The sequence below is a fragment of the Caloenas nicobarica genome, chromosome 6, assembly GCF_036013445.1.
Source record: "Caloenas nicobarica isolate bCalNic1 chromosome 6, bCalNic1.hap1, whole genome shotgun sequence".
Classification (NCBI taxonomy): Eukaryota; Metazoa; Chordata; class Aves; order Columbiformes; family Columbidae; genus Caloenas; species Caloenas nicobarica.
The window spans coordinates 33,936,971-33,958,466 of record NC_088250.1 but is presented as its reverse complement, the minus strand read 5'-3'; positions in this window follow the sequence as shown (position 1 = coordinate 33,958,466).

Sequence of the window (21,496 nt, the reverse complement as noted above, 5' to 3'; positions counted from 1 at the left end):
GATGCAAATATATAAAGCAAAAATTTTCCGATTAAAACATGACTGCCCAGGGAAGTGGTGGAGTCACCATCCATGGAGGTGTTATAGACATGTAGACGAGGTTCTTAGGGTTATGGTTTAATGCCAAAGTGAAGTTATGGTTGGACTTGATGATCTCAGTGGTCTCTTCCAACCAAAATATTTTAGTAAAAAAATGTATTTTTTTCACAGGAAAGGTGATTTAAACTTTTAGGGTAATAATGACATTTATTTTTCACATCATTTTTTTGATGAGACAAACCAAAAGGTAGTTGAGTGCAATCAGAATGAAATTCAAATAGTCACTTGTTTTTAATTAAAAAATTAGTTGTGAAGAAATGAAATTTTGAATTAAAAAAAACCAAACCAAACCAAAAAACCCTTCCTTTTTAATTATTTTTGTAGAGTAAGGAAACATTTTTGAATTTGCCCTAAACAAAAATAACCACAATATTTTATTAACATAAACCTGTTGGAATAAAATAAGTTTGGGACTAGATTCAGTCAGATTGCTGATAAAATACATTCTCCTGTAAAACTGGAAACAGCTTTTTTCCTGTTTAATTGTTTTCACATAAATATTTTCAGATTATATGAAACAGCAGTATAATCTTGGAGATGTAAACACAGTTTATTTCAGTGGGACTTGCCTACAAGAAAATGGATCTATTTGCAAACAGAAAACTTCATTCTGAAGATTGAGCATTTGCTTGTTTGTAAACATTGTCTAATACTTCAAAATGCTTGTTGACATAGATATAGCATGCGAATAATCATTTGGAAGATCAGTGGTCAATGTACAATCACCATGTGAAAAAGTGAAAAAATCTGACTTTTTAGCCAAGTAGTGTTTCCTGAATTTTAAGTTACAAACTTTGCAAAAAAAATTCATGCAATGGTGAGCTCTGTGGAACAGGGATTCCTTTCTCAATTCATTTTTGTTGGGTCTTATTGGAAAACCGTCTCTCGTCTTCTTTTGTTAGAATATTTTGAATACCCTTTTGTGCTGTTTAGAGATTTTAAAATTGGTATGTATCCTTCAGAAAATGTTGGGCGGCAACGTAGCACCAAATAAAGTTCTTCATACTGAGTCAGTATCTTTACTCATTTCCTGAATTTAAATTTGAATATTAATAGGGTTAGCAGAAAGTAGTTAACTAAAAAAAAAATCAAAAATTTATGGGCTGCATAAATAAAAGGATTTGTGGAATATAGTTAAAGATTCAAACCTAATTGAAAATACCACACCACATTAAAAATGAGAGAAATGTTTTTGTGATAACTATACTCCTGCAAATAAATTAGTTTTTCTATTAATACTCTTTGTTTAAAGGTCCCCATTAAGCTAATGAAATGCTGAGAGATAATTTGGGATACATAGTTTTGTGAATTTTTCTTCTTAGCCTAATCCTATGTGTGTTTTAAGGTCCCACACTGATTATTTTTCAGTAGGCTGTGAGGCTTATATCCAGTAAAAAGCCCTGCAAAGGATGATCTGAATCAGCTATATAAATATATTTGAAATGTAGCTCTGTTTTTTAAAAAAAAAAAAAGCACAGGTCTCAACACTGACTGCTGGCATTTATTTATTTCTACAATATTTCTAGATATGCAAGCAAATAAAAGAAGTTATTCAGAACTGATGAGCAAAGCATGTGTGCATGTATGTGTTGTGTGTGTGTACGTATAGATGTGTCTATATTTTTAAAAAGCATATTGCAATGTCCTGATGTTACTTTTAGTCCTCAAGCTGCATCCAATTAGAACAGAAAAGTAAGAGTTGATGGAAAGGATCACACTTGAAATCGTGTTCCATGGATACCTGGGCAATTAAATACTTTTACAAATATCCTCCTTTTCTATTTCTTCTACTACTATTTGTTTACAATAAGACCCAGAAACTTCAAGCAAAGGTCAGTATTTCTTTTAGACTGGCATTGGCAAGATTTGTTGTAAAGACAACCTATGCCTGATGCCACATCCATCTCTCATCTTTATCTTCTAATGGGAAAAAAAAAAAAAAATCCGTTCAGTGGTTCAGACCTGAAGAGCTGAATCCAGGATATAACTTTGACCAGTCATCATTATAGATAATTTATTTATTTATTTATTTATTTAGTCTGATGAGGAAACCGACCACCTTATGTGCAAAAAGCCCAGTACGGACAAAGAGGTCACTGATGTTTCACCTGCCTCACTAAATTAGAGTTGTTAGGCAACAGTTTAATTACAAATACGTAAGCTATTATTTGAACTACCAAGCAAATAAGTGTTGTGAAATTGCGTGATTATGAGCTATGCAAACTGTTGATTAGGTGGTTAATGTTAAGCTGAAAAAGGCAGCCGGAGAATTGTTTTGAACACCTTTTTTACTCTTTTCTCATCACTTATTGATACTTTTATAAAGTTTCCACAAAATAAAAACAGTTGGTGCGCTTCCAAAAGAACCAGGACACTATTTTAAACTTGCAAATCTTATAAAAAGCCCATATATCTAGTATCACAGAATACATCTAGCATGAGAAAATGGTATCGTTTGTATGCAATAGATTAGTAGCACTAAATAACTGTTTCTGAATATCAACAGTCTAAAAATCTTCATATCAAAACAATCAATAGGGCACAAAGTTATAGCACTTGGTGTCCTGTAGCATCATCTCTCTCTGTTTGCTTTGTCAGTATCTGGAGAATGAAATACAAGAAGAATGAAAATGTGGAGGGTTAAGTGAAGAGCCACAAGGGCTTGTCTCTGGATATATGTGCATATGAATGTCAGATATACACAGAGAAGGGTATGGACTGTGAAGAATGACATTTGTGCTTCAATTGCATCATTGGATTTTTCTTTTCAATGCTATTTTGCCTCTTTACCTAATTTCTTTCTCTCTGGAATCTCATCAAGAAACTAATTGTCAGAGTAAAAGAGCATTGGCTTAGAGTACCTTTATACAGCTATTTTAATCAATCTTCAGTAGTGTATATGGCTTCATATAAGACCTTCAATTAACTTGCACGTTAACACTGGCAGAACAATTTTAGATTCTTAACTTATCAGGAATGCTGTAAGCAACGGATTTGAATAGCTGAGCAGAATTTGTCATCAGACACATTTTATCACTGCGCTCATATGATGCTGGTCACCAAGCAGAAAAGGAAACGAATGAACTGAAAATGTTCCTTTTCTGAGAATTTCCATTCTATAAGCATAAGTGTTATCTACATATTGCTGTCTCACAAGTTTAAGCAGGTTTTCTGAAGGGAAAAGTAGTTGCTGTTCCTGTTGACCTCATTCCAAATTGAGGGTATTCTTTATATAGAGAAGCCTACCTCATTTGTTTTTGTAGTGCTTTGTAAAGTTTGATTTCCTCTTTGTGTTGCACATTATCGCATCTTTTAGTAGTAGCTATCACGAAACTTCTGTTCTAAAATGGTGCTTAACTTTACCCATTTGAACAGTGTTACAAAGTCAATGGAACAACTTGTACAGAAACCCTCTACCCACGTTGAGCCACTTGCTCTCTTGGGAGAGAAGTTGTTACGTAGACACACAGAAAATGGCTAATGCATCTCATCTTGGTTTTTGCAATGGTTAACTGACGAGATTAGATGTGCTGATTGCTTTTCAGCATTTAGATATTTATTTTAGAATTGTATACATCTCAGAAAAATATACTAGAAAAAATAAGCTATTTTTGTGCTCTCTTATTGTAATCATTTTATGCAAAATATTTGTCTTGTGCTTGTTTCTAGGGCCTGATAAGAAACAGGAATCTACTATAGTTTAGACAGTAAAAATGGGTAGTACCACTAGTCTTCACTGTGACAGACCTGGATAATTTTGCAATATGCTTTAGTCTTTTGATGTCAAATTCTGGCTTCAGAAACTGCAAGGTAAATCCATATCCCATGAATGAAAGTATTTTACTGCACTGTGTATGAGCTAATGCTTCTAATTATTCAAAGGTCCCTATAGAATTTTAAGCTGTAATGCATTAACTTCTCCAAACTATTTTGTGTCTAGTCTGAAATATATAACAGTCCTTTTCCCCGTTAGAAAGATAACAACGAACGAATTTCAAATCTAATTATTCTGTTATCTGCTAAAAATTTCGGACTGGATGACATGATTATGGAAGTTTGCAAGGATACCTATTGGGGTTGTTGTCATAGCAATGGAAGATAACTGTCTGTTACTTTGGAGGTGTGGAAAGCACCTTCATTTAATACTCATTAGCGACCCTGTTGGATTTGAAACTAATTTACCTCTGAGTGGGTGTGATCAGGTCCACTCAAATGAGTGTGTCAGTTGTGGATTTGGCCCCTGAGGCTGGACCAAATCTTTTTTTCATTTAACTTACTGGAGCCATTCTGTGACACAAAAGCCTTATGGTTATACAATGAATACCAGTGAACTTTAATGGAGTTCATGCATTTATGAGAAAACTGCACAGCATCACAAAGTACCTCTTGGTGGAACTGTGTGTATGAGATTTATTTCTTGACTATACAGAACTCAGGAAATACGGGCTTGAAAAAAAATCTTTGCACTGGTTTACGGCTAGTTTAAGTCAGGTATGATGAACTATGTATAAAACTGAATCCCTGTCATCCCTGTCACACATGGAACTCCAGGAAGCTTGAAAACTGTGTACAATTACCAGATACAAAAATAAGGCAATTTAAAGCAGTGCATTCTCGACATAGAAATGCATAACGCGCTAGAGACTAATTAAAGATGTGAGCACACAGATCATTAGGAATTGCCCAAGAATAAAAGTTCACTTGAAAGTAAGTTAATTAAGTTAATCTGATAGTGGAATTTTGCAGTAAGTGCATGTATCAAATATGAAAGTAAGGAACTTAAGAGGTAATTAAAAGTAATTCAGGCATTAAATTAGGCTTCTAGCTATATGAAGTGGTAGTAATTACAGACATCAAAATTAGAACCATATTGTAATCAGAGTAACTACAGTGTAATTAATATACCTACATCATAAGCTATCTACAAAAGTAAAATGCAAGGTGTTGGTTTCACAGAAAACATTACTGTTTTAACTGGAGAGCAAGCGAGTCCAAACTTGGAGCAGGCATCAGTACCCCCCAAAAAAGAACAAAGCTCTCTGTGCTGAGGGCATGTACCATTTTCCAAGTGCTGAACAAAAGCCCTGCCCTTGAGTTCCCAGGAGTCTATGAGAGATTGACGTCCCCACCTGATTCCCCTGTCTGGAGGGACACTTGTGCTGCGCACAAGCTTTGCGGACTCCGTGGCAAACCAGGAGTTACAGCTCTGTCTCCAGCAGGCAGAGCCTCTGCAGTTGCTTTCTGCAATTAGCCTTGTCAACATCTCTCTCAGGAAAGTACTACTGGCTCATTAAGGCTAATTGCTCGCAGACACCTGATTCCCTTAGAGGACAAGGAGAGGAGCCAGGCTGTGGGGAGGGCTGTGATGGGTGAGGTTAGGAGTGGCTACCAGGCAGGTGGATGCACCTTTAATCATTTCTACAATTGACTTACAGCTACAGGAGACTTGACCTTTTCTTTGATTAGAATCTGAGCTGATGAAATTCCCCTTCTTCTCTGCAATCAGTTGCCACGTGAATTAGGCCATTAGATATGTGTATCTGCCTATCTGCCCTAGGCATGTTGTTAATACTGCTGTGATTAAAGTAATTTATTACAAATTATTGCGTGTGAAAAGAGATCTGAGACTATAAAGTTATATTTTAAAGCAGACATTCTAAAAGGTGCAGCTGGTGTCATGCTTTGTTTTCAATTATTCTATGCGGCAATTTTGCTGTTTTTTATCTCTGGCATTGACAGTAGATTACCCACTACAGGCTTTGTGTTACAGGGCAACTTGTACATGATCTGTGAAGCAAATGGAACTTAAAAAAAAAATTTAAAAACCTGATTATATCTCAGTCTTAGCAGAGAACGTAACATTTTCCTGTGCTGTAGAAGCAGATTAGGCACTATGACGTTTGATTTGTATGTATTGCTTTGCACTAGAGTTATGCGTAAGCCATTTTGTGTTTCAGGAAAGATTTCTTGCATGTTATTCCCCTTTCTTGCTTTTTTCCTTATGTGTACTAATTTATTTAATGTAATTTGCTTGGAAAACACTCACGTCTTATTTTAATATTGAGCATTTAGCTATATCTGTCTACATGTGAGCAAGAATTCCAGCACCACATTAATTTGGGTGGATTTTTACTGTAGTCTTGGCAAAGTTTTGGCTCGAGGCTGCTACCGTGCAGCTAGATGCTCTGAAAGCAATAGGATGGTGTAGGTGTACGTGGGGCTTCGTAGTGTCAGTCATACATTTGAAGGCTGATTTTTGGAGCTCCATGGGTTTCGAATGATTTGGAGATTTGTGGACGTGTTCGGGCACACCTCTCTTCTGCTCTGTGTAGCGGGTCAAAGGATCAGCAGCTACATTTAAAGCCTTTGTGTTTCTAGGACTTGACTTCACCGGTTCGCTATTGACTCTAGCTGAAAAGATGCGAATTGCTTTGTGTAATTACCCAATTGAACTACTGGGATTGCCTGAAGGATAGATTGTATATCACATTCATGGCGTTTATTACTTTTTCATCTGAGTGAAAAAAGCAGCAGATTGCTGTTTAAGTCTGATCAAAATAAGCACAAAACTGCATCTATCAGTAGTCATGAGTTAACACATAATAGAGATTCACCAAAAAGCCTGAATTTTACCTTAAAACTTGTTTGATTACTGCATTATGGTGTGTCAGTGAAAAAATATTGCCTTTTTTGTGATTGCAAATTAAAGTAACAGGATAATGAACATAAGAACAAAGAATCAGAGGAGAAAAAAACATATATTTGATGTAAAGAGGTGGTTAATTCAGTAAAATAGAACCATTCAACATTTTCCAAAAGAAAAATATTTTTGTACTTTGGCTGTAAGTAGCTTTTATGAGTTGGACACCTGTCCAACAAAAAAACTGGAAAGGAGCTATTAACTCTTCTCCTAAGGGTTTTTTTCCCTAATTCCTGTAAAATTCTTAGACATATTAAAAAGATCAATCTATCATGTTATCTTTTTCGTGATTTAGAGAGCCATTTTTGGTGAGTAAAAATCAGAAATAATATAGGCTTATAGTTTTGCATGTTTTGATCGTAAGGACTGATTATTTTTTCTCTTTCTGATCTGAAAACACGTATCTACTTCTCACATCAGGATTCTATCTGAATACTTTAATTCCATACGTCTTTCCAATTTTGTTTAAGACTTCGAAGAAAGCCTAATAACTTTTCATAGTCAAAGGCTGTATGTTTTCTCATTATTTTAATCAAAAGTAGAAGAAATGGACTTCTTGTTCAAGAGCAGTGAGGAAAAAAGTTTGGGTTGCAAGACTGGATGTAGCCAGAATTAGTGGCACTGAAGTTCTTGCAGTGGTTAAGAGTCACATAGCTTCTTACAGAGCCCTAGAGTTATTGGAAATACAGTTGCCACTAAGTTCAAAATATCTTTACTCTGCATCATGGTTGGACAAAGTTGTAAACAAACAGCAGAGGCAAAAACCCGGGGGGTTGAACCTGCAACATGTATTGGTGCGACCCATCTGCTATGAGTTAGAGCATGATAGAAATTGCTGTGTTTACTGTATGACTTGCTTGCACAAAACATAAATTCATAAATTTTCTAAAAAGCCTGACTGACCACTACAGTTTTTACTTGCAAGGGCCTCAACCTGGCTTGTAGGATTGTAGTCCAAATTTTGTGAGTGTAATGAATTGCAGGCACACAAACCAGGCATCAGATCTGCATAAAAGGCAACAGAATTTACACCTGGAACTGAGTGCTTTTGAGATATTGCAGGCATTAAGTGAAAAGTAGGTTGAAGGCTGTGGAAAATGTGTCACTAGCTACAGGTGTCACCATGGAAAAGGAATTGAGTTTTGTGGGTGGTCGTATTGTCTCTATGGTGGATTAGTGTTGTGTCAGGATTTGGAAATGCTATTAAGATGTTTCACTCTTATGCTTTAGTATGTATATCTGGGAAACTGCAAGAGGTTAGGGATAACTTGCTGCTTGTGCTTTTCTCATCTTTTTCAGGGAGTTTGTTCCAAAGAAAATGTAAGTATAGTTTCACTTGCAGGTATTCTAGAGTTTACTAAAGCAGGCAGTTAAGGCTATAGGAAAAAAATGGCCCTTTGATGTGATTGTAGAGAGTCTACTATGCTGTACAGAAGACTTCAAAATGTTAAACACAAGCAGGTAACATAATTTATTTCCAAATGAGCATAAGCAGTGGCTTAGTCTTTCTCCTCTGTTTTCTGGATCATCTTATTACAACAGAAAAGAAAACCTTAGTGCATCTGTGTGCTGTAATTTGGAGTGATGGATACCACATTTTTGAGAAACCTGATTTTTGCATGGGAGGTAACACAACCAGACCCTCCAGGCCATGTTGTTCTAAGGAACAGCTGCCACCACTAGGAATTATATTATTTCCTGGACGTCTTTGGAAGCACTGGTGGGTACCTGGAAAAGTTGTCGAGCCAGGAGGCAAATTGTCTGACAAGGGCTTTTCGGAAGGGCAGCTGAGCATGTCTGCTGTTGTACCCTGTACAGCAGACAGTCCTGTTAAATAATTGATAGTTGAATATTTGAAGTTGATTTCTGAATAACAAGAAAGTGACAGTTGTGTTTTCTTATTTTTTTAAGGTCCTCAATGCAAACTTTTCTTCAAAATTATGATAATGTAAAATGTCTAATGGATTTTTTTTTTTTAATTCTGGGATTTTTCAATCAGCTGATACCATAAATTGGGTTTAAATTTTCAAGATTAGAAACATTGCATAACGCTTCTCACTTCCATCTTAGATTTAGCTGATGCAGGAGTCAAGCTGTGGGAGGATGGGCTGCTCATAACCCATGGTGCAGAAATGGCTTTGAAGTCAGACCCAAAGCCAAATTTGCTAATTGTCTACTCTGAGTCCTTAACAGTGTCCTTGTAGCTCCAGAGCAAACAAGCCAGTACTTTAAAGTTTGCCTCAGAGCAACCTCTTATACAAGCCACCTCAGTCTTGTGGTGATGACATGTGAAGGATACTGGGCAGAAGATACGAGGCCCACATGGATCCACAAGAGCTCCAACATCACCTGCCACAAGGAGCAATGAAATTTGAGAGCAGTCTGATGCTCTGAGTTTAGACTTCTTAGGTGGACAATGTGGATGCATGAAACCAAATTTTAAGACTGCTCTGGGCTGGTGGCCACTCCAGGGCCAGTGCAACTAAATCTGGATTATCTCTCTCTTGTGCCTGACTCAGACACCTCAGCCTAATGGGAACATGGTGCAATAGGGCAGCTGGGGACACTCTGCCTGATACGTGAAGTTGAGTTGAATACCTTACCTTCATACAGTAATGAATAGTAATCTCATTCCTAAATATTATCACATGTACGTTTGATAAGTGAGCCCCACTGATACAAATAAAGTAGCAATCACTCATCCACCATCTCATTTTAACACCGTGCCATGTGAACTAAAGCATCTCTTGAGTAAGAGCTTTGGATGCCACGTTAGGCTGCTGTCAGGTTTCTTTTCTGCTTCCTGTTCCAGCCTGAACAGCTGGCTCTTGTACGGCATGACCCGATCACCAGGACAGGTCAGCCAGAATAGAACTTCAAATTGGGTTGGATGTATCTTGAATTTAATTAACACCTGCTGTTTAGGCCACTTAGACCTCACTTTCTGAGCTGAATGGTTTACCCTTCCGCTTTCATCTCTTCAGGATGAGAAGCTGGGTCCAAAGACCAGTGAATTGAAAGGACTTCAGGAAACTGTAGCCTCTTACAATAATAATGGGGGGAGGGACGGCAGAAACTACCTTTTGAGCAGCTACGTGCCAGGTAAGAGCAAACTCTGTAAAGCGGAGGGCAAGACTACTGGAGTGTGCCATTCCTTAGCTCTTGTTCCTGGAGATGGAGATGAATAAGGCCAGCTCCTGCTCTCTGCTCCACGTGCAGCCGAGACCTTCCAGTAGGGAGCAAGAGGAATGGACTGAAATGAATGACAGGCTCCCAGGTTAGCTAAGATCCTCTTGATTCATCTTTGTTTTGTTTTATTCCTTACTAGAGTCACAACTCAACAAACCTGTGTAACCAGTGGGGCTTTTAAAGTCTCCAATGGTAGAAGGCTGCCCTCCTGCCCCCAAATAAAAGGCTGTGTTGGATCTTTAGAAGGGATATTCAGATGTATTTGGAGGACAATACTTGCAGTTCACTTTGTCATTGACCTGTCAGTTGTACTGCTATCAGCTATGTTTGGAGGATGACCAGGACTGCTCTTGCAAGATGCTAAGGGCCGCACGGATATGAAGAGGAGTGAGGGCCACATGTACGATATATTCAGCTGTTTTGTTCCCTCAGCTGGGCTGTTATCTTGAGATAATGTGTTTTCTTTGTTAATAAGCAAAGTTAAATCCACAGAACTGTCTCCCTAGATTCTAAGGAGCTACTCTGTGGTTGAGGCGATGATTCAGTGGCTCTGCAGCACCTGAGGCTTCCGATTGCTGTCCATCTTCATAAAACGGGTCAGACCAGGGTCAGCGTGTTTGCCTTCATAATCCAAGCCTAATTTGCAGAGATCATTCAAAGTTTTCACCTTTCAAACCCAACTTTCAGCATCCATATTTCCAAACAGGAAGAGGTTTAGGCTGGGATAAAGTCTCAGTACTCTCACCTGCCCAGAGGGGTTAGTCTCATGATTGACTTAGCCCATATAAAGCTGATAATTCACTGTAAGGGATGGTGTTCCTTCCCAGTGAATGAATAGATGTCTACATTGTATCTTCACAGTTATGTGAAGTGTCTGAGGTATCTTCCTATTTCATAGATCTTGCTAGGTATTTTGTGTGGTTTTTTTTTTTTGTGTGTGTGTCACGCATTTTGTGCCTTATGTCTATTTCTTACTCAGAATAGATGTTTCAATAGTCACTTAAAACTACAAAAAATTGGTGTCTGCAGGTGAGCTCTCAAGAGAAATAATCTGATAACAAACATGAGGATGAATGGGAAAAAGAGACTTGATTATGCATTTCTAAACCATCGTGACAGACAACAACAGTGAGGAAATGTTTTTAACCTATGAAACTTAATTAAATTTTATCTTCCACTATAAAATACTCTGGCCACGATCCAAGAAGGACTTGAGCACAAATGCCTCCTTCTTCAGTCCCTGGCTTCTCAAGGGGGTTGCATGACCCTGTGTTAAGCAGTTTGGCTTCCTAAGCACATCATGGGACGGGCTTGGAAGAATCAGGCTGTAATTTCAACGCTGCTTTCAAATGTCGTTCTGGTTTAAGCAGCCCCGTTGATACTGTTCGCTCTTCCTATCACCTTTCATCTGCATCAGCTCCTGACAAGGTCAGTGATGTGGCTCTGGGCAATGTCATACACTTGCATCTCAGTGTGGTGACGGGCCAGCTCTGCCTCTTGAAGGCAAACCCAAGTAGGGCTTTCTCCTTGCCTTTACATGGAGCTGGTTCTGTGGGTGGTGGGTGAGTACCGTCATCTCTGTTTATATCCACGCCCTAAAGAGAGGAGTGGAATTTAATCTTAGTGAGTCAGTAGCACAGCCAGATCCAGAACACAAGTTTTATGCATTTAGGTTCCTCATTTTGATACAACTGCTGAAGCTTTTCCAAAGCTCCAAGATACTTCTACCATTAGTGCTGTTGCAAGCATGCCACTGAGACGATCTCTGCAATACAAAGTATTGTGCTTTATAGGTAATTTAACTGCTGAGTGAACAGCAGTGTTGCACTAGAGAAGGAAAACTTTATGGAAATTAATTAAAAATAGGACAAAAATCTGCTAAATGTGGAGCTTTCTGTAAATCTTGAGCCCCACTGAAATACTGCCAGGTATGTGCAGGGCACAGAGCACTTGAAGGAAATTAGTCTTAAAATGTTTATTCTTTTGGGAAACTTCTTCTGCAAATATTACTTTGGTTGCATACAGCATAGGAGGTGTCACCAAAAGTTAAATGTGATTTTAATGATTCAAAGGTTGCTAAGGTTTCTATGTATGATCATTTCACCTGAGATAGAAAAGTGTGTTTAATTACGTTCTCCATGCGGTTTTAGAAAGAGTATGTAGTAGGTAAAGCAAAACAAAACTGCCCAGGTTGAGAATTAGATACAAATGCTTTGGGTATCACAAAGAATAACCATATAGCGATCTGTGAATTCAAATGGAGGGTGGTGACTTGGAGAAGTGATCATTTGGCTTAATATGAAGGGTGAAATTTTTCCGTTTTGTCACTTCTCTTTCCTAAGTTCACTGTTTATTGCTTATCTTGGTTGTGTTCTTCTGGAAATAATCTCCTAAGAATGCTAGGAGCTTTTTTCTTTTCAAGTTACAGAGGTGGAGAGTGTAACTCTGGAACAAATGCAGAAGCAATTTGATGGCAGTAGATAGATTTTAAAGCATACCTTAACTTCCAACAAACTTTGTTTAGCATTAGGTAGTTAACTAAAGATGTAACAAGAGCACATTAGATTTTATTTAATATCTTGGTTGCTGAATTGAAAGATTCAGAAAAGGTTTTAGATGATACAGAGTTGTCTATTTTTTAGGGTTTGTATTTGGTTCCCATTAGACAGTACCCAATTTCATTTTTGCTTACTTTAGAGGCAGAGTAGCTAGACATTTTTCTGTTCAAGCAAAAGCTTGTGTTTTCCACAAACTGATGGAGCTGCATAAAAAATGCAAATAATCTATTTTTTATAGATCTGCCATTGATATGCTGAAGTTCAGTCTCTGTGAGTTAAGTTGCACTGCATAAGGCATGGCAAGAGCACAGAGAATAAGTGCAACAAGCAATGGAGGAACAGCTGTTGCAGAAGATGGATGTTTTGCTGTAATGATGTTGCTAAGATTATTAATTTATTTAATAGAATTCAGAAAGGATTCATCTGTTAGCTGTCATGATTTTATCACTGGGAGTCTGCAGGTTGCCATAGGCTATGGGCATGCTGTTTGCCTGTTAACAACATCCAAGGGGGGTCAACTGACAAATAGCTTTGTTTATTACCATTTGGTTTATAGTTCAGGATTCATTTGGAATGTCTCAGCTAACATTTGGTCCCTTGGCTTCCTAATACTGCTGACACCAGCTGTAACAGCAGCCTTTTTCTCCTGGTGGAAAATCTTTCTTCCTTTGATGAGCTTGTTCCTATAATTGGTTGGGTTGCTTTTTTCCTCTCTAGATTTTATTAATGTTGGTATTGTAGGAGTACCTGCAGGCCAGGTAGAAAACATGACCTTGCTATTCTAGCCGCAGTCTATACATATCACAGAAACATATGTTGTTCTTCAAATGTCTTATCTTAAGATGAGACAATAGGTGGATAAAAACATCAGATGCAAGGGGTGCAAAGTAACAGTGACATAATAGCAATTAACATACTAAGCCCTTTGTCTCTAGTCACTATAAAGCAGTTCAATAAGAACTTATGATCAAACATTTTGAGAAAAATCATGAGAATTTTTCTTAACTATTAGGTGGAGTTGATAAGGTGCCATGTTTTTTTCACTGCTCCTTTGCTGTTATTTTTCATTTTGGTCTTTTTATCAGCCTTCAATGCCATGTAGGAAACTGAAGTTTTTCTACCATAGTGATATCTGCCTTAAAGTATGCTGTTATCATTTGGAAACAGAGAGGTGAAGGTCACAGTGATTTATCCTGATTTGTGTGTTGATGACACCCGTGTAACCTCAGTTGCCAGCCGTTATTGATTGTAATCTGTGGCTGCAATTCAAGTGGCCTGATTGAATATGAGGAGTGATAATGCTTGCTCTCATTATTATTATGGAGAGAAAAATACCAGCAAGTGACCATCCAGTCATGATTCCGTCATCATCTGAAAACTGTGTGAACCAACCGTTGTGGTTTAAGTCCAGATGGCAGCTAAGCACCACGCAGCCGCTCGGTCACTCCTGCCTCTGGTGGAATGGGGAAGCGACTCAGAAGGGTGAAAGTGAGAAAGTGCTCTATCACAGCCAAAACTGGGACACCAACACTCTCTGATTTGATGTATGAGAAGCTAATGGAAGAAATTGTGATAATTTCTTCTTTATTTCTTCCTTTATTTTTTCTCTTTTTTTTTCTTGTTCTATATTTTATAAAAAAATATAGCAGCCTTGAGTGTCCATCCTTTACCTATTCTATCAGAAATCTGACATAGCTTTAGAAAATAATTTCAAGTGGTTTTTTTTGTAAATTGTCTAAGGAGGAATGTAAATAACAATAATACAAGCCATATCATTAGGATCAACTTATTGCAAGCCAAGCAGATAACCCAGTTGAATTCTCTCTGTGCTTGTTGAAATGTGGCACAGTGATTCATGAAACCATAGAAAAGCCATGAGCTACAAGAATTAGGCATACATAAACACTTGGCAAATAAGGAAGAGAACAGAAGATAGGTTTAGCAAGCTGATGAAAGAAAAACAAAGAAAGTGGGAGTGCTGGGAAAATAATGAAAGCAACAACTTCATATTTGGAAAACATTTTTAGGCAGTGTTTGTAAATCTCATATCAGTGTCCTTACAAGTTTCAAACACATCATCATCAGTCCCAAGACCAGGCTGTGAATAATCCAAACTCTGTAACTTGAGCTTGCCTTATTGGGCTGCTCTGCTAATGTCCTTGCTCACCTTGCCTTCCATCTTCTCACGTTCCCTGCGAAGCAAATAGCACAAAACTGTGACAAAGGAATTTATTACTTCTCTGACTTACATATTGCAAACAAGTGAAAGGAATGTAGCAGAATTTTAAAAGTACTGTGAAGTGACAAGTAATGTGTCAGCCTGAAAAATAGCCATACCCACAAAAATTAATCAAACTCAGATGACCTCTCACTGTGCTTTGAAGACTGCAGCAGGATCTGTCAGTCTTTCCTTGAAACTCATCTAAGGTGGTTGACAGTCAGATAGTCCTATCCCAGTGATTAAGGTGGTACTTACCAGCTTCAGCTGGATAATTATTAACTGAAAGTGCAAACAGGTTGTTGTTGATCAGTGCTACTCTTCTGAGACACGAGCTTCAAGTCTTTGGTCTTTCTGCACTAGCAACTATGCTTAATACCGGGAGACTGGGGAAGGATGGTGCTTTGGCATCTCTCTGCTTATTTTGGCAAAGCCATAAGCCCAGGTTTCTGAAGGCCCCTAAACATGGAAAGGCAGGTTGACAGAAAATGGCAGCCTGGTTGTCAGCAGGGTCAAAGAACCTAACTTAGCTGTTCAAAGCTATTATGACAAATGCACAAAGAAGAAATAAATGCATTCCAACAACGGTTCAATATATTACAATATTTTTACTCTTACTGGTTTGAGTAAATGGATTTTCCTTATAAATATTGTGCAGATACTAATTGTACAACTAAAATACAACCTGCATTTTTTTTCAGACCCATGTACTTTTTTTGCAGTGCTGCATTGGCCATTCTAGAGCAGCTCAGTGAGGAAACGTGACTGGCTGAAACTTTTTTTATTTACCTCCTTCATCTCTTCTAAGGCATTTTGCATTTATTGGATTATGAAGTAAATTAAGATACATAGTTTCGGGGTTTTTTTTCCTTCCTCACTTCTTAACAAATTAAACTAAAACTGAAAAATAAATAAAAATTAATCAGTTGAAATGATTGAGGTAAAAACCACGCTGATTAACAGAGTAAGAAACAAGACACATATTTGGACATAAATTGTATTTTAAAGGATTTTCCATAACATACTCCCTTTAAGTGAATAGCATAAACACACAAAAATGTGGACCCATATTTCACTATTATATATTTTTCTGTGAAATAGCAGTGTTCTGCACAACTGATATAGAATACCTGGCAGTTATGATATTAATATGTATTGTATTTCTAAGGATTTTTTTAATGGATAGATGGAACTGGAAAAGCTGAAACATAAAGGTTTGGGGGCCAATATGTCCTACTTTGTGTCATTTAAAAAGGGAAATTTAGAGAGCCCTTTGGAGCTCAGGAATATTATGGTATCATTTAAAAGAACATTAGGAGGCAATTTAGTGCTCGTGATATTGAGGGATGTAGGACTAGAACTTAAACCTGGTGTGGTGGAGGTGGATGCGTTCAGCTCCATGCGTGGATTTCGGGTGGTGCCCCTCTGGCCTGATCTGTGCCATGTTTCTTATTGCAATCCAAGTCTTCCTGAACAAGACAAGTATCTCTTACTTTGTAATGTATTTGATATAATAAACACCTGAACGAATTAAATCCTACTCTGAATTTGCCAAAACATCGTGGGTGTTCAGGTCCTGTGTTTCAGTTTGGGCTTCTTTGTGCATGTGATGGTACAAGAAGACCTGGTAGTTTTCTGAAGAGGGGATGGGGGAGAATGCGTGAGGGGATGTTTATTGAAAGATTAGAGATGGAGAGAGCAAAAATCTGCATCGTCAAACCAGGGCTTTATTGGTATAGGTCTATTTTTTTAGTTGTTTTGTTTTCGAGATCTATACCTAGATTAACAAAATGATAACATCTGAAGAAAGTTTTTGTGAAGGATGACGGAAAAGGACACATCTGCATAAATTTCATCTCTAATGTAATACAGCAAAGCCTAATTTAGGTGTTAATCATGTTTTTGTATTATTTGTAAAATTTTGTCTGAGACAAAATAGTCTCATTAAGAAATCTGGCAGTATTACGGTGACAGTAATCACATTTTCATTCTATTTTCATAACCAAAGCTTCAAAGCAGCTTGAGAAATATTCATTACTGATGCAGGCTTGAACATGCAAGTGAATAGCTGTATCAGCACTGTCATATATAATTTCAGCAAAACTATCAAGCACAAGAGAAGTTTAGCTAACTACAGGATAAAAACAATTGAGTGCTGGCTAAGATTAATGTAAATGCTCCTTTAGAAGAAAATAAGCATCTTGGAAACAACAAAACAAAGCAAATGGTGATTTCTTATTATAAAGTAGTAAATGCTGCTGGTTTATTGTTTGCTGTTGATAAATTCTTTCCTCAAGGAATGTAGTCTCTTGGATTTTTAAAGATATATTTAAAAATGTTTTTGGTCTGAGCGGAAACAATGCAAAGAAAACAAAAACTCAGTGATTCGGTTACACCTTAAATGTTTAAAATAAAATGTGTATTCTATCTTTATTTTTGTTATTCCTTTAGATTTTTTTTCATTGTTAGATGATAACTCTAAACTCCTCTAAAGCCTTTGCCTACCGTAGAATGTCCTCATTGAGAGGCTTTTGGTGTTGCGTCTGCCTCCCCCTGTGCTTTTTTGTACCCAAACTTCACCCTCCCGGACATTTTTGTTTTCCTGGCTCTGTGCTCTCAGCTTGAGGAATAAATAATAATCCTCTATGCTAATTCTGGATCTTGTCTAAGTTTTTCTTCACATATTCTTTATATTTCTAATTCTTATTCATTAATTATTTTTAAAAATACAAATTGGTTTTGAAGTGTTTGCTCTAAACTTGCCTAAACTTGACTAGAGAATAATTTTCTTCAGTTAAAAATGGAAATTTATTAATAATTTGTGATTATGCAAGAGCTCAGAATATTTATAATTACTAAGAATAACACAATCTCCTTGTTTCTGGACTGTATTTGGAAGTAATCCTGATTGCTTATAAACGGAAAAGGCCGTTGCACACGAGCTTTGAAAACTCAGCTCTATTCTGGTTTGACCGAGTCAAGGTGTCAGTTTTGAGATATCCATATAGATGTGTGTATATGTATTGTTGTTTGGTTTTAATTCTTATGAGCTGCTTTTTGTGTGCAACAGAGCATGATCCTTACAAAGTTTTGTTCGTTTTGACTACACAATAAGTGTTTTTAAAGTATTTTATCTTCTTTTGATCCACTTTTATCAATTTAGGTGACCGTGTTCACCTTTCTGTTATCATTCCTGTTGCTCTGATAGGATCAGCACTGAGGCGATGAGCAGTTGGTTAAACGTGTGTCAAAGTTTCTTTTCCTTGTGTTAATTAGAGAAAATAAGGCAGAAACTACAGCCCCAGCTATAAAAATCCATTGTTATCTATTAGTGAAGGGGTTAGAGGTTTTGCTAATTTGGGAAAGAAGTGTGGTGCTCTGGGATACTACACCTGTGTGGCAGAGACACAGAATGACACAGCACTTCAAATCGAGAAGCAGAATTCAGGGGTGACCATGGTCACCTGTGAAGGGTTGGGGAAGGACAGGGTTGCCCCGGATGGGGAGCACCTGGGCACTCTGAGATGTGCCAGGAGAAGCTGATGAGATGTGGTAAACAGCTTCATCTGGCCCATGCATTGGGAAAGGTCAAGGGAGAGTTTGGTTTTTTCCTTCTAGAGTACCACTGGAGGTTTTTTTTGCTGGTTTTCCATTTCCTTCATTAAGCAAAAAGCAGAAATTAGTCTGCTGAAGTTACAAATATAATTTAAGAGTTATCAGGTGCTGCTGAGTTGCACAGAAAAAGGAGGAAAATGAGATACAGGTACTGTGCTTTTAATTTACATACCCAAGGATTGAAGGCATGCACAAGAAAGAAGGAAAAATTAATCCTCACTATGGAGACCTCCTTTACCCTTTCAGGGTTGCATAGCTGTAGTTGAACAAATCTAATACTAAAACAGATGGTGACTTAAAAATATGATTTAAATCACATTTGCCTGTCGGCCTGCCCCCTCGCTTAAGTTAAAATAAATGCTGCTGTAACCAGCATTTGACTCCATGTAGCTACAAAGACTTTTTTAGACATAAATAGTATCTGAAAAGCAGCTCTAATATTCTCCCTTTTCCTGCCTCCGTGATGAGGAAGATGGGACGTGAACTGGGAATGGCACCAAAACAGGATGTCATTTGCATGTGATGCATCCTAAAACGTGCTGCTGCTTTTGTATATTGTTACACTTTTTCAGGGATATTTTTTCTCAAGGTAGAATTGAACCTTAAATTACAAGGTTAGAATTTTCTGAACTTCTTGAAAGGGGGAAAACCAGTAAATTTGTCCTATTTGTTTTTTGTTGGAATTACTAAATAAAGGAGTTGGAATTGATAGTACCATGTTTTTAAAACCTAAGACTAAATATACCTTCATAAAAAGTAGTCCAGAAAATTTGCAGTTGCTTTTAAACTAAATCCTTTTCCTGGTATTGTTCCAAGTAAAGCTTTGCTGTCACTTCAGTCATTTGCAGCAATGCAAACCAACATAAAACACTGGGAATGTGAACGAGAGGAGTAATGTTTTCTAGATCATATTTATCACTGTCAAATAGCATCTTGATTGGTGCAGTTATACACACTTCTCTAAGTCTGCTATGCAACCTAAAACTGCAGCTCTGACTTATTAACTTCGGGATCAACAATGTTTTACTTTGGAAGGCAGTCACTTTTAGGAATTCTGGCTTTGAAACTCAACGCACTGGTGTGTCCTGATTGTAACCTTGTCTGGCAAAAAGCAATTACAACACATTCTTGCTTTTTGTTCTGCAGTTGTCACCAAGGTCTGATGTGATATTCTGTAATTAGCAGCCGATTGTGCAGCCTAAAGACCTGGTGGTCTTCCAGCAGAGCATGCACACATTTCCTACCGCACTTCATTACTCTTCTGTTTTCGCTGTGGGATCTTAGTCTTCTGTGGACTGTGGTTTCAAGGTTTTTGTCTCCTTGATATTTAATGATAGTTATAGCAAATGAGAAGACAAACTTGTGGTGTTCATACTTGTTACTGAAGAAATGGTTGCAAATTTACAACTTCGAATATTTAAAGGTACTAAGTGAGGTGATATTTAGGACTGCTAATAAAGATTTATCTGGTTTTGTCCTTTAAACCAATTTTTCATGGTGACTGCAGTTCCACTTCCATTGCAAATATTTAAAGAAGTCAAATTAAACAGACATAGTGATGTGGGGTTAAAAAACCCTGCCTTGACATACTGGAGATTCATGAATTATATTGTATGCTTTCTGCTCAGCTATTCACAATATCAAAATTGTCGTGTGTCCTAGGCTAAAATAGATACTACAGGACTCTGCGAAGCAATGAAATATAATAAAGTTTTATAATCAGTCTTCTCGAACTGACCTGAACAGACTACCCAATGTGGGGATTGTGTTTAGAAAGGCATGAAAAAAAGGGAGGATTATGAGTCAAAATTGATTGGGGTGGGGTTTTTTTTGTATGAAAAGCTTCACTGAGTGAAACTGTTTTACTCTAGCACCAGCTGATTTTTTCAGACATTTCTTCCTAACTTCTTGTAAGCACCAGACTCTGTGAAGCAGTGGTTTTTATGTAACATTCTCCCTGTATCGGAGATTGCTGGTCCTCCCACACAAACCTTCTTGTCACATTTACATACCTTCCCAGCTTATTACTAATAGATACAATAGGTGCTTTCCCAATATTTAAGTTATGTGGAAGTTACTGCACGTGGCACAGGAAAGCTATATCTCTGTTATTCAAATGCTGTGCATGATTATGACTTGAAGTATGAAATAAATGAGAGCCTATATTCAGTTACAATTGTACTGCAGCTCTTAGGATGGGTTGCTGTGTAGGAAAAGACTTTCCACTGGTGTATATATGGAAATATGGAGATAATGGAAAATCCTCTCTTTTGGATCAGGACTTGGAAACTTCATGTTGTGCGACTTCTGCTAAAAAAAAAATTGAGACCTCATGCATTCTACAGCAGCTGTGCTGAGTATTGCTGAGTGGGGTTTTTTTTTTTTTTGGATCTTCAGATACTTTTGCTTCTTTTCAAGTTCTCTCTCCAGCAGTTGCCAGACTTTCAGACCCCCGAGCACCTCCCAGCTCCCCTTGTCCCCTCCAGGGTGTGTGCAGCTCCTGCTCCTCTTGCACACGCGGGTGGGCAAGAAAGACAAAGCTGCCCGTCCCTGTCTGTGCTGCTGCAAAGGGCTTGATGCTCTGCCCCGCCAGAAGCGGGCACAGCTTGAATTGCTCGCATCAATGCCATATTTTGGGCTTTAGGATGCATAGTTTCCAGAGACAGTAACTCAGATGCTACTTTTCCTATTGTATTAGCGTTGCCTTCCCTGGCCCTAAAAATACAGCTAGCTCTGAGCTTGAAAGCTCTTTTTTTTTTTTTTTCTTTTCCTTCTAAATTTAGTTAACTTGTCTCAGTTTTCTGAGAGACTGTGTTGTGCCATTTCTGTGCGCTGGCTGTAGCAATGTTTCTCCATGTCTGCCAGTTACTGAGCTACTTGTGTTTTGAAGCTGACCTCTAGCAAGGAACAGATCCTACTTCACTCCTCAACAGTATTTTAAACGTTTTAGGGAAGAGTGAACATCGTTTTGCCTCCTGAGTCTTCTGCCAAGTCTTGGTACTGTCAGTCAGTCCCAAATTTCTTATTCTTAATTCCCTTCCATTCCTTAAAGCTGGGCTTTTCAAAACAGTGCAGGATTCTGTTTCCCAGAATTATTCTTTTAAGGAAGTGTAACAG